At 37.2% G+C, this 10,336-nt stretch overlaps 1 protein-coding gene and 1 long non-coding RNA gene across 3 annotated transcripts in view; one reads left to right on the plus strand and one right to left on the minus strand.

Annotated features, from left to right (window-relative positions):
* The window catches only part of LOC105552655 (chromosome unknown open reading frame, human C3orf67), a 323,025-nt gene that overhangs the window by 33,994 nt on the left and 278,695 nt on the right, over positions 1–10,336 (plus strand). The gene's annotated exons all lie outside the window — the stretch shown is intronic.
* The window catches only part of LOC105552654, a 223,044-nt gene that overhangs the window by 3,484 nt on the left and 209,224 nt on the right, over positions 1–10,336 (minus strand). Inside the window, exon 3 of the long non-coding RNA XR_001008051.1 lies at positions 980–1,895. This is a non-coding gene — a long non-coding RNA (uncharacterized LOC105552654). The remainder of the gene's footprint in view (positions 1–979; positions 1,896–10,336) is intronic.

Consider the following 10,336-nt stretch of genomic DNA (forward strand, 5'->3'; position numbering starts at 1 on the left):
AAAAACTTTATTTTGAAATAATTTCAAACTTAAAGTTACAAAAATAGTACAAAGAACTACCATATACCTTTCACTCATATTCACCAATTATTAACATTTTGCCAAATTTGCCTTTACAGTTTTTTTGTATGTGTGTGATCCTGTGTGTGTATGTGTGTATACACATTTTTTTCCTCAAGCTATTTGAGAGTATGTTGCACACTTTGTACTCCTTTATTAAACACTTCAGTATATATTTACTAAGGACAAAGACATTCACTACATGACCACAGTACAATTTTCAAAACCATTTAACATTGATGCAGTACTACTACTACCTATGGTATAGACATACTGTCCTTCATAGCAATTATGTTTTTGATCCAGAATTACACAGTACCTTTAGTTTTCACTTGTCTCCCTTAATTTGTAATGGTTCCTCAGCCTTTCTGTGTCTTTCACATCAATGACACTGCTGAAAAGTACAGGTCAGTTATTTTGTAGAATGCCCTTTAATTGAGTTTGTCTGATGTTTTCTTATGATTAGATTCATGTTATGCATCTTTGGCAAAATATACTATAAAGTGATGTTGTGTCCTTCTCAGTGCAGTTTATCAGGAGGCTTATGATGTTTACAGCTGATGTTAACTTCAACCACTTGGTTAAGGTGGTCTCTACCAGGTTTTCTCATAGTAAAGTTACTGTGTTTTTACTTTAATATTAGTTGAGTCATTTGTGGGGCTATAATTTGAGACTATATAAGTATCTTCTTCCTCATTAAGCTCTCATTCACCAGGTTAGCATGATGATTCTTGCCTGAACTAATTATTACTGTAATAGTTACAAAATAAAGTGAATTTTTAAGTTATTTTCTAGTAACACATGGAAGAACCAAGTATGGTGGACATTTATTAGTTGTCTAACTAGCATACTTTGCCTCATTTTTCTCTTCCAAAAATTATGTGATCTTTGTTTGGGTATCTCCCCTGGCCAGTGCAACCTATGTGTGTCTAGTAAAATGGATCACAGTCTAGCCCCTGGAGTGAGCTTTGATTGATAGGTCAATTAGTGCATTTCATTTATTTAGCCACATTATTCTTTTAGGAATGGGAATCTGACCTATGCTGGGCCAATTGAGTGACTTTTATGACTCTTGTTTGGGATGCTGGACTGGGCTGCACTCTTTTTGTAGCTGGCACCCATCCTGTGACCATGAGGACAGAACTGATACCGGATGGCAGAAAGAGAGAAACAAAGAAATTGGGTCATTGATGACAGCTTTGAGCAGCCGAATCAATCAGTCCTGAAGCCCGCCCTACCTCTGTGGTTTCCAATAATGTGAGCATTCCATCTAGGTGAATTAGCTCAAGCTGGATTTTCTATTAACTTTTGACATAAAAGAGTCCTAACTGATACTCTCATAAGTAAATGCTAATCGCTGTTTAACCTGGAATTTAAAAAATTGTAAGGAGGATGTATGAGACTTTTCCGGTATCCAACAACGACCAAAAAATGGATGTAGGGTTTTTTGTTTTGTTTGTTTCTCCTCAGCTTGGTGATGGAACCATGTCATAGGTCACTAAAGATTGTAATATCAGAATCAGCAGTGTATATTCCATTTGCCAAAAGGCACTTGAGTTAATTTTTAGTAGTAAAGTTGCTAAAGTTGTGTGATGGGACTAGTGTCATTTGGACTCATTTCTGTTCACCACACCAACTTGAGTGAATTAAAGCACAGTGGGAGCTTCAAGCACAAGTTTGTTGGGATGTCACAGGGATGTCACAGGAAGCTCACGGACAGTGATGCAGCTGGGCGTGGAAGCCAGTACTAGAAAGCCTTAAGCACTCTCCATCTTTCATCTCAGCTTTTTCTGTGTTTTGCTCCATGTCCAGTCCACCAGGCAATTTCAAAATTCCTAGAGGGAGAATATGATTGTGTTAGTTTGTGTCAGGCAGTTACCCCTATTCAGTTCAGTTGTGCTCATTAGTGTAAAAATGGTTTTAGAAGACCTAGCCCTGTGGGTAAAGAGAAGATTTCAGAGGGTTAGTCAGGAAAAGACTCCAGAGTTGGCCACTAGAGAAACATCTGTGGATGCCACAGCCAGCTGAGGGCATAATTGTAAATAGGAAAAATTGGTTTGTGATGCCTTTCTTCTTCCCTTTCAGGACCCGTCTCTTCATCATTAGCCTGTGTTTCTCTCATTTGAATTCTTGCTAAGACGCTAACTAATAAGATCTTAAGGATTGGATTATAAGCACTTCCAGGATGTTTTCTGTTGTTACTGTTTTACTAAGGCAGTAGTTCTTAAAGTGTAGTTCCTGCATGAGCGGCATTGGCAAGCTTGGAACTTGTTAGAACTGCAAATTCTCAGGCCCCATCCCAGACCTACTGAGAGAGAAACTGGAGATGACCCAGCAATCTGTGGGTTAAAAAACTGTTTTTAAACATTTTTAGTTAACAAGTAACAATTGTACATACCTGTGGGATACGGATTCCATATACATGTATTTCAGTGTATATATACAATGTGTAATGATTAGAGTAATTAACATCCATTACCTCATTTATTATTTCTTTGTATAATAAACATTCACAATCCTTTCTTCTAGCTTTTTGAAAATATACAGTAAATTACAGTTAATTGTCTTCACCTTACAGTGCTACAAAACACCAAAACTCATTTCTTCTATCTAGCTGTAGTTTTGTATCTGTTAACCAACTGCTTCCCATACCCTTCCCATCTTCTCATACCTAAAATTCTACTCTCTGTTTCCATGAGCTTAGATTTCTTGTTGGTCCTCACATATGAGCGACAGCATCTTTCTGTTGTCACTTAGTTCACTTAACATAATGTCTGACTTAGTTCACTTAACATAATGTCCTCCAGCCTCATTCATGTTGCTGCCAATGACAGGATTTCATCCTTTTTATGGCTGGATAGTATTCCATTGTGTATATATACACCACATTTTCTTTGTTCATTCATTCATTGATGGACACTTAAGTTGATTCCGTATCTCAGCTATCTCTCAGCAATCCATATTTTTAACAGGTCGTTCAGGTGATCCTGATACACTTGAAGTTTAAGTACCACTCATGTAGGGAATTCCCAAAAACCCACAAGGTAGCCAGAACCCAGGATCTGGCTTCTTCCCAGCATTTTGTCCCAGCTTGGGGATCCATTGGTACTGCTTGGATATGGAAACATGGTCATATGTTCCCTGCCCATTGCTTCAAAAGAGAGTCTCAACCTCGGGCTTCTAAACAGTAAAACAGACTTCAACAGCAGAAAGGTTGTTGTCCCCAGAACTAAAGCCTCCGTCTCCTTGGTTTAGCCTTGAGAACAGACCACCATGTGTCTGGCATTTTTTAGAAATTTGCCATCTTATGGAAAGAAGTCTGGATGTCTGTGAGGCCTCGTTCTAAGACTGTATATGTACTTTTATGAAAGACATTCAGGAACACAACTAATTCCTAAAGTGAGGTAAATGTGAATAAACTAGAGGATTAGATCTGCTGTTTCTAGGGGCCTGTAGCCCTTCTTCCTCCTCCACCCTCCAACCCTCCTCCTTCCTCTTTCCTTCTTTTCCTCTTCCTTTTTCTTTCTCCCCTTTTCTGCCATTTTGTTTCTTCTTTCTCTCCCTTTCCTCCCTCATCCTTTTCCCTCTTTCTCTTACTTTTCTTCTCTTTGTCCTCGCTTCCCTTCCATCTATCTTTATTCTTGCCCTTTGCCTTTTACTTTTATTCCTCTTGTTCCAAATTTTTCTTTTCCTTCTTCCTTTCCTTCTCATTTCTTATCACTCTTCAGCTACACTTCTTCTCTTGTGGGAGTAAACTTACTCAACAAGAGAAAGTGGGTGCCTGAGGGCCATAGGAAATGCTAAATGCTATTTCTATCATCATGGCTGCAGACATCTTTAGACACCCAAGGCACCTGCAGGATTATTCAGTGTCTGAGCCTGCCCTGTCCCACACCTGTTCAGCAAGAACTCAACCTTAGGCTCTTCAACCCTTAGTCCCTTCATCCTCACTACTCCACCCACATCCTAACCTCAGAAATGAGCTCGCACTGTCCTGTACTGGTAAATGTTTAACACTTGGCTCTGGGGTGGTGATGGAGTATTGAGGTCCTGATGCTTACTTAGTACTTGATAGTTTCTGTGGTGTAAATACTCCCACCATGGCTGCTTTCAAGCTACCAATCTGACATCACTGAATGTGGAGCTGGGTGGAGATGCTCACCATGGAGCCTCACAAACCAGTCAAGCGTACTACTAATGAGGGCCTTACACAGCCATGGTCCATAGGTAGTACTACTGCCTTCCACCATTATGTAGTACTATTACCATATGTAGTAGTACTATTACCATATGTAGTACTACTGCCTTCCACAATTAATGCAGATAATTGAGGGTTAGCCATTAGTAAATAAATTACTGTCATTTGAAACATGAGATGTCTGTTAACTCCTTAACAGGCTCATTTTTTTTTGACAGCCATTGAGATAATTAAAGGCAGCAGCATATTATAATTGCCACAACACTACCTTTTAGTTTGATTAAATAAAATTTAACTGCAAGTACTGTCAAAAATAATTTAGACCTTTCAACAGTTACCCTCTTTTTACTTGTGAGTCTGAGCTTGATATCCCTATGAATTGACAATACTATATGGATTGTAGATATCATAAAGTTTCCATTAATATTTAGTTAAAAAGTAGAATATTATCCAGTCACCTTATCTTTTTTATTTGCATTCTACATCATTTCTGGTGGATTTTTATTATTTTTAAGTAGCTTCACATTATGTTTTATGATACATTTCTTCCTGTAACAGTTTTGCATACAGCTGGAAATGTTGGAAATCTAGTTTAAGGTTGATCTTTTTTTCCCATTTTGTTATGTGATTGATCTGGTCAGTGAACAAGAAATTCTTCAAGGCCATCCATCACTCTAGGCAGCAGCTGAACTAAACCTTCTAACTCACTGCTTGCAGTCAGTCATGCAAGATTTGGGTTATAAATATTGAATGTGCAAACAACTGTTTAAATTAGCTGTCCTATCTGTTTTATGCAATTTCAGTAGAAAAGCAAGCTGATATATTGTTTAGTGGCAAGCAGTAGAAGACAGTGAATTCAGTATTATCCTTCCATACGTCATTGAATTCATCCTGTTGGCAAATATTTAAAATAGTTAGATCAAATTAATTCTCGTTCCCTTAAGTTAAATGAGAACTAAGGCAACTGAGCATGTAATTTATGTAGTATTTTTGGTTTTTATATTCAAACAGTAGGAAGACTGTTAGTAATTGTACATGTAGCCATCTGTCATAAATATGGTAGCCAATTGTTAAATGCTTAGTTCTGTGAATTTTGTTACCTCTTTGCAATAACAAAAATAGCTTAATATTTGGAAAATATTTGGGCAGGAAGGAAAATAGCAACTGGCTTATCCTACTATTCCTGGTAAGCATCTAGAATATTGAATATGTGCAGGTGTTAGTACTTCTGCTACTTGGAGTTGTAACAAGTCTCCATACTTTCACTGGTATTGATATATGTAATAGATAAAATGCAAACTATTTGTAGTGACTCCTAAAAGCCTTTCTGTGTGTAATGAATTTAGGTAAACTTCCATAATTGCTCTCTGTGTTTAAAATTTATTTTTCAATTATATGATGCTGGGAACATCCTTTCAAGTAGCAGACATGTATCTAAGCCTACATAAATAACATAAGTGAACTGCTTACCAAAGAGAAGAGTATTCAGTAGCATGTGTCTCTTAGTAGTTGGATCACAATCTAACATAAAACTTGGACAAGATTATAAGTTACTTCCTGTGACAAACACTCCTCCATTTTTCTCTTCTTTCTTGAACAGAATTTTGGTCAGGGTAGCAATGAGCCCAGCTAAATAGACTCACCTTCCTAGAGCCCTTGTAGCTAGCAATGGTCACATAACCTAGCAACGATCGATGAAGTGCAAGTGGAATTCTATGGCGGGGTCTCTGAAGAGAGCATTTTAAAAGGGACAGACTCAGCTAATTTGCTCCTTTAGCCCTTTGTCTTTTGGTGTGTTGCTCTCTCCTGTGATACACTTCTTTTTATGATTTAACATCTAAGTTTTCAGGAAATTATGCGTTCTGTCTTTTAAAACAGTGTCTACTTTAGAATTATAAAATTAAACTTTTACTTATGTCCTTATGTGGAAATAAATTGAACCAGCCTTACTGTATTAATAAACCACATTACATAAAAATGTAAGAACAGTACTGGTGAATAATTTTAGTGATAACAATTGCAACTGCAGGGAAAAAAAAGAATTTTCTTAATCTCATCTCTCAAGTCTTACTTCTCTTTTTAATTTCTACTTCCTTTTTCTTTGACCAATTGCTGTGTTTTCTTACCCTTCAAGTGCCTGTAGTCCGGTGGAAGAGGCCAATTTATAAACAATTATAATGCAGTGTTATAAGTTCTAGAAAGATGTGTCTAAAATGCAAATCTGATTTTATTATTTTCTTACTTGAAAGCTTTCCATGAGCTTTAATGTGGTATTGAAGGTCTTTTCATTCTGGCTCCAATAGCCTTGTCCAGTCTTCACTCCTTTCTTTCTCTCAGCGTATTTCCTCAGCCTTATGCTGTCTAAAACCACTGGACTCTTCGTAGGATCCAGAAACTATCACATACTGTCATTCTTTCATATCCTTGTGTATCCTTTCACTTCTATACCCTTTTTTTTCATCTCCATCTGTGAAATCCCACTCATTCTTCAAAACTGACTTGTCTTTACGGTGTTCCGTGACTCTTCCAAGTTGAGTTAATGACTACTTCATCTTCTATGCTTCTCATAACATTCTTTTTATACTTCTATGATAGCATTTATTCAGTCAATTTATAGTTACAGGTCTGTCTTTCCAAGTAGACTGTGAGTTCTATGAAGAGATAAGCTATGCTTTATTTTGAAGTGCCAGTATCTTAGCAAGTGCCTGGAAAGGAGTAAATACTCAAGTATGATTTTATAACAAGTAAATAAATTTAAACTCTCTGCACCTTTCATTGAGTACTAGGATTAATTATTCATAATTAGTTAATTATTTACCTGTTCCTTAAATGTATCCCTGTGAAAGAAATGCTGCTGGTGATGAAATAATCTTCATCAATTACCTAACAAATAATTGTCCATCTGGGTCATCTCTGCATCTGCTTTTACTCTAACCCATGACTATGGTTTTCTTGCTTCTTTGTATGTCTTTTATTTTTGGATTATGTACCATACAGTGTGTGAAAGAAAAGTAAATTCTGAAATAATTAACACTTACCACCAGAAAAGACCCTTTCTCTTTTAGACTGATGGAGGTGGATGCTGAGTCAGTCTGTGATTAGGCTGAGTCTGGGTTTTTTTGTAGCTTCATTTGATTTTGTTTTTTACTACCTTCAAGTCTTTTGAGGGTGAAGTCAGATAGTTCCCTTTAGTAGGGCTTGAATCTGACCACAGGCAAGATTTGTCACATTTACAGATATGTGACCAACTTTCCAAAGTGTGGGGGTCTTGCTGCAACATCTATCACTCCATTAATCTCCAGGGTTGATTTGGCTGATCTGGCTGGCTAAGTGGATTATCCCTTCCTCCCTCACCACTCCATGTGTGTCCCTCTGAAGCTGTAAGCTTGGTCAAAGACGATTTTCCTCAATAGAGGAGGACTGTTCTTCAGTCATGAGTATAGGAGTGGCTGAGCTCCCCTTTGAACAAGCTCTCAAACTATGGGGTTCTTTCTCTACTTTGTAGCCCAGATACCGGCTCATTGGACCATTAGGGAGTTCTCTTTGTTTCTTTGTCTGCCCCTGGCTTCCTGAACCTTACGAAATCTTTTCTCCCCCTATTGTCTGACCTAAGCTTACCTATCAATAAAGGTTGCCCTATACTCTGAAGGCCGAAAATTCCTTGGAGAGGTCTCCTTCACCTCTCCTGACCACTCCCAGCCTCCAGTAGCTGAAGTCTCAGAGTGCCTCAGGTGAATTTCCACTCTCCTTTTCCACTCTCCACATTCCTGAGCACTTAAAGACCCACAGGAAAAAGTTGGCAGGCAATTGCAGAATTGCTTTGTAGGCGGGGCTTCTTGGAATTCTAATCCATCATGTCAGCTTGCATGCAGCTGTGAAAAGTTTGGCTATTTTTTTCTTACCCCCATCCTTGGCTGATTCCCTGTCCTTCTCTTGTCCTGCTAGAGATAAGAACAGCCATGGGTCTTTCCTCTGAAGCGCATTCATTTGTGAAATGTAGTTCATTTAGGTCTTTTTGTATCTCACTCTCTGGTAGATTCTTTTTGTTGTCAAGTGTTCATAATTTTATTTAAGCTCCCAACCCAAATGTCCATCAGCAGGTAAACAGATAAGCAAAATGCTATACGCCCATATAATGGAACACTGCTCAGCAGTTACAAACAAACCACTGATACATTAAACCACATGGTTGCATTTTAAAACATCATGCTGAGTTAAATAAGGCAGATATGAAAATGTATTATTATTTGATTATATTTGTATGAAATTATAGAAAATGCAGACAGACTGCAATTAGATCAGTATTTGCCAATGCAGGTGCCCAGAAAGAAAGTGAATTAATTTGAAGGTGTACAAGGACAATTTTGGGGTTCATGGAAATGTTCTACAAATTAATAATAATGATAATTAAATATATGCATACAGTTGTCAAAATTCACCAAAATGTACACTTAACATGGGTGCATTTTATTGTACCTACATTTTATCTTATATTTTATTTTAGTAGTTTTTGGGGAACAGGTGGGTTTTGATTACACGGATAAGTTCTTTAGCAGTGGTTTCTGAGATTTTGGTGCACCCATCACCCAAGCAGTGTACACTGTACGCAACTCGTAGTCTTTTATGCCTCACCCCTCCTCCCAACCCTCCCATGTCACCAAAGTCCATTATATCTTGTACCTTTGCATCCTCATAGCTTATCTCCCATTTACAAGTGAAAACATACAATATTTAGTTTTCCATTCCTGAGTTACTTCACTTAAGGTAATGGTCTCCATTTTCATCCAGGTTGCTGTGAATTCCATTATTTCTTTCATTTTTGTGGCTGAGTAGTATTCCTTGGTGTATATGTACCACATTTTCTTTATCCACTTGTTGGTTCATAGGCATTTAGGTAGTTCCATATTTTTGCAGTTGCAAATTGGTTCTGCTATAAACATGTGTGTCTTTTTCATATAATGACTTCTTTTCCTTTGAGTAGATACCCAGTAGTGGGATTGCTGGATTGAATGGTAGTTCTACTTTTAATTATCTAAATAATCTCCACACTGTTTTCTGTAGTGGTTGTACTAGTTTACACTCCTATCAGCAGTGTAAAAGTGTTCCCTTTTCATCACATCTGCCCCAACATCTATTCTTTTTTGTTTTTTTAATTACGGCCATTCTTGCAGGAGTAAGGTGGTATCTTATTGTGGTTTTAATTTGCATTTCCCAAATAATTAATGATGTTGAGCATTTTTTATATGTTTATTGGCCATTTGTATATCTTCTTGTGAGAATTGTTTACTCATGTCCTTTGCCTATTTTTTAATGGGATTATTTATTTATTTTCTCACTAAATTGTTTGAATTCCTTATACATTCTAGATACTAGTCCTTTGTTGGATGCATAATTTGCGAATGTTTTCCCCCATTCTGTGGGTTGTCAGTTTACTCAACTGATTATTTGTTTTACTGTGCAGAAACTTTTTAGTTTAATTAGGTTCCATCGATTTTTGCTTTGTTGCATTTGATTTTAGGGTCTTAGTCATGAATTCTTTGTCTAAGCCAACGTCCAGAAGAGTTTTCGATGATATCTTCTAGAATTTTTTTTGGTTTCAAGTCTTACATTTAAGTCTTTGATCCATCTTGAGTTGATTTTATTTTTTAAGGTGAGACATGGGGATCCAGTTTTATTCTTCTACATGTGTCTTGCCAGTTTTCCTAGTACCATTTATTGAATAGGATGTCCTTTTCCTAATTTATGTTTTTGTTTGCTTTGTCAAAGATCAGGTAGCTGTAAGTATTTGGCTTTATTTCTGGGTTTTCTATTCTGTTTCATTGGTCTACATGCCAGTTTTCATACTAGTACTATACTGTTTCGGTAACTATAGCCTTGTATTATAATTTGAAGTTGGGTAATGTGATACCTCCAGATTTGTTATTTTGGCTTAGTCTTTTTTTATTATACTTTAAGTTCCAGGGTACATGTGCACAACGTGCAGGTTTCTTACATATGTATACATGTGCCATGTTGGTGTGCTACACCCATTAACTCGTCATTTACATTAGGTATATCTCCTAATGTTATCCCTCCCTC

The sequence above is a fragment of the Mandrillus leucophaeus genome, unplaced genomic scaffold (assembly GCF_000951045.1).
Source record: "Mandrillus leucophaeus isolate KB7577 unplaced genomic scaffold, Mleu.le_1.0 Scaffold57, whole genome shotgun sequence".
Lineage (NCBI taxonomy): Eukaryota > Metazoa > Chordata > Mammalia > Primates > Cercopithecidae > Mandrillus > Mandrillus leucophaeus.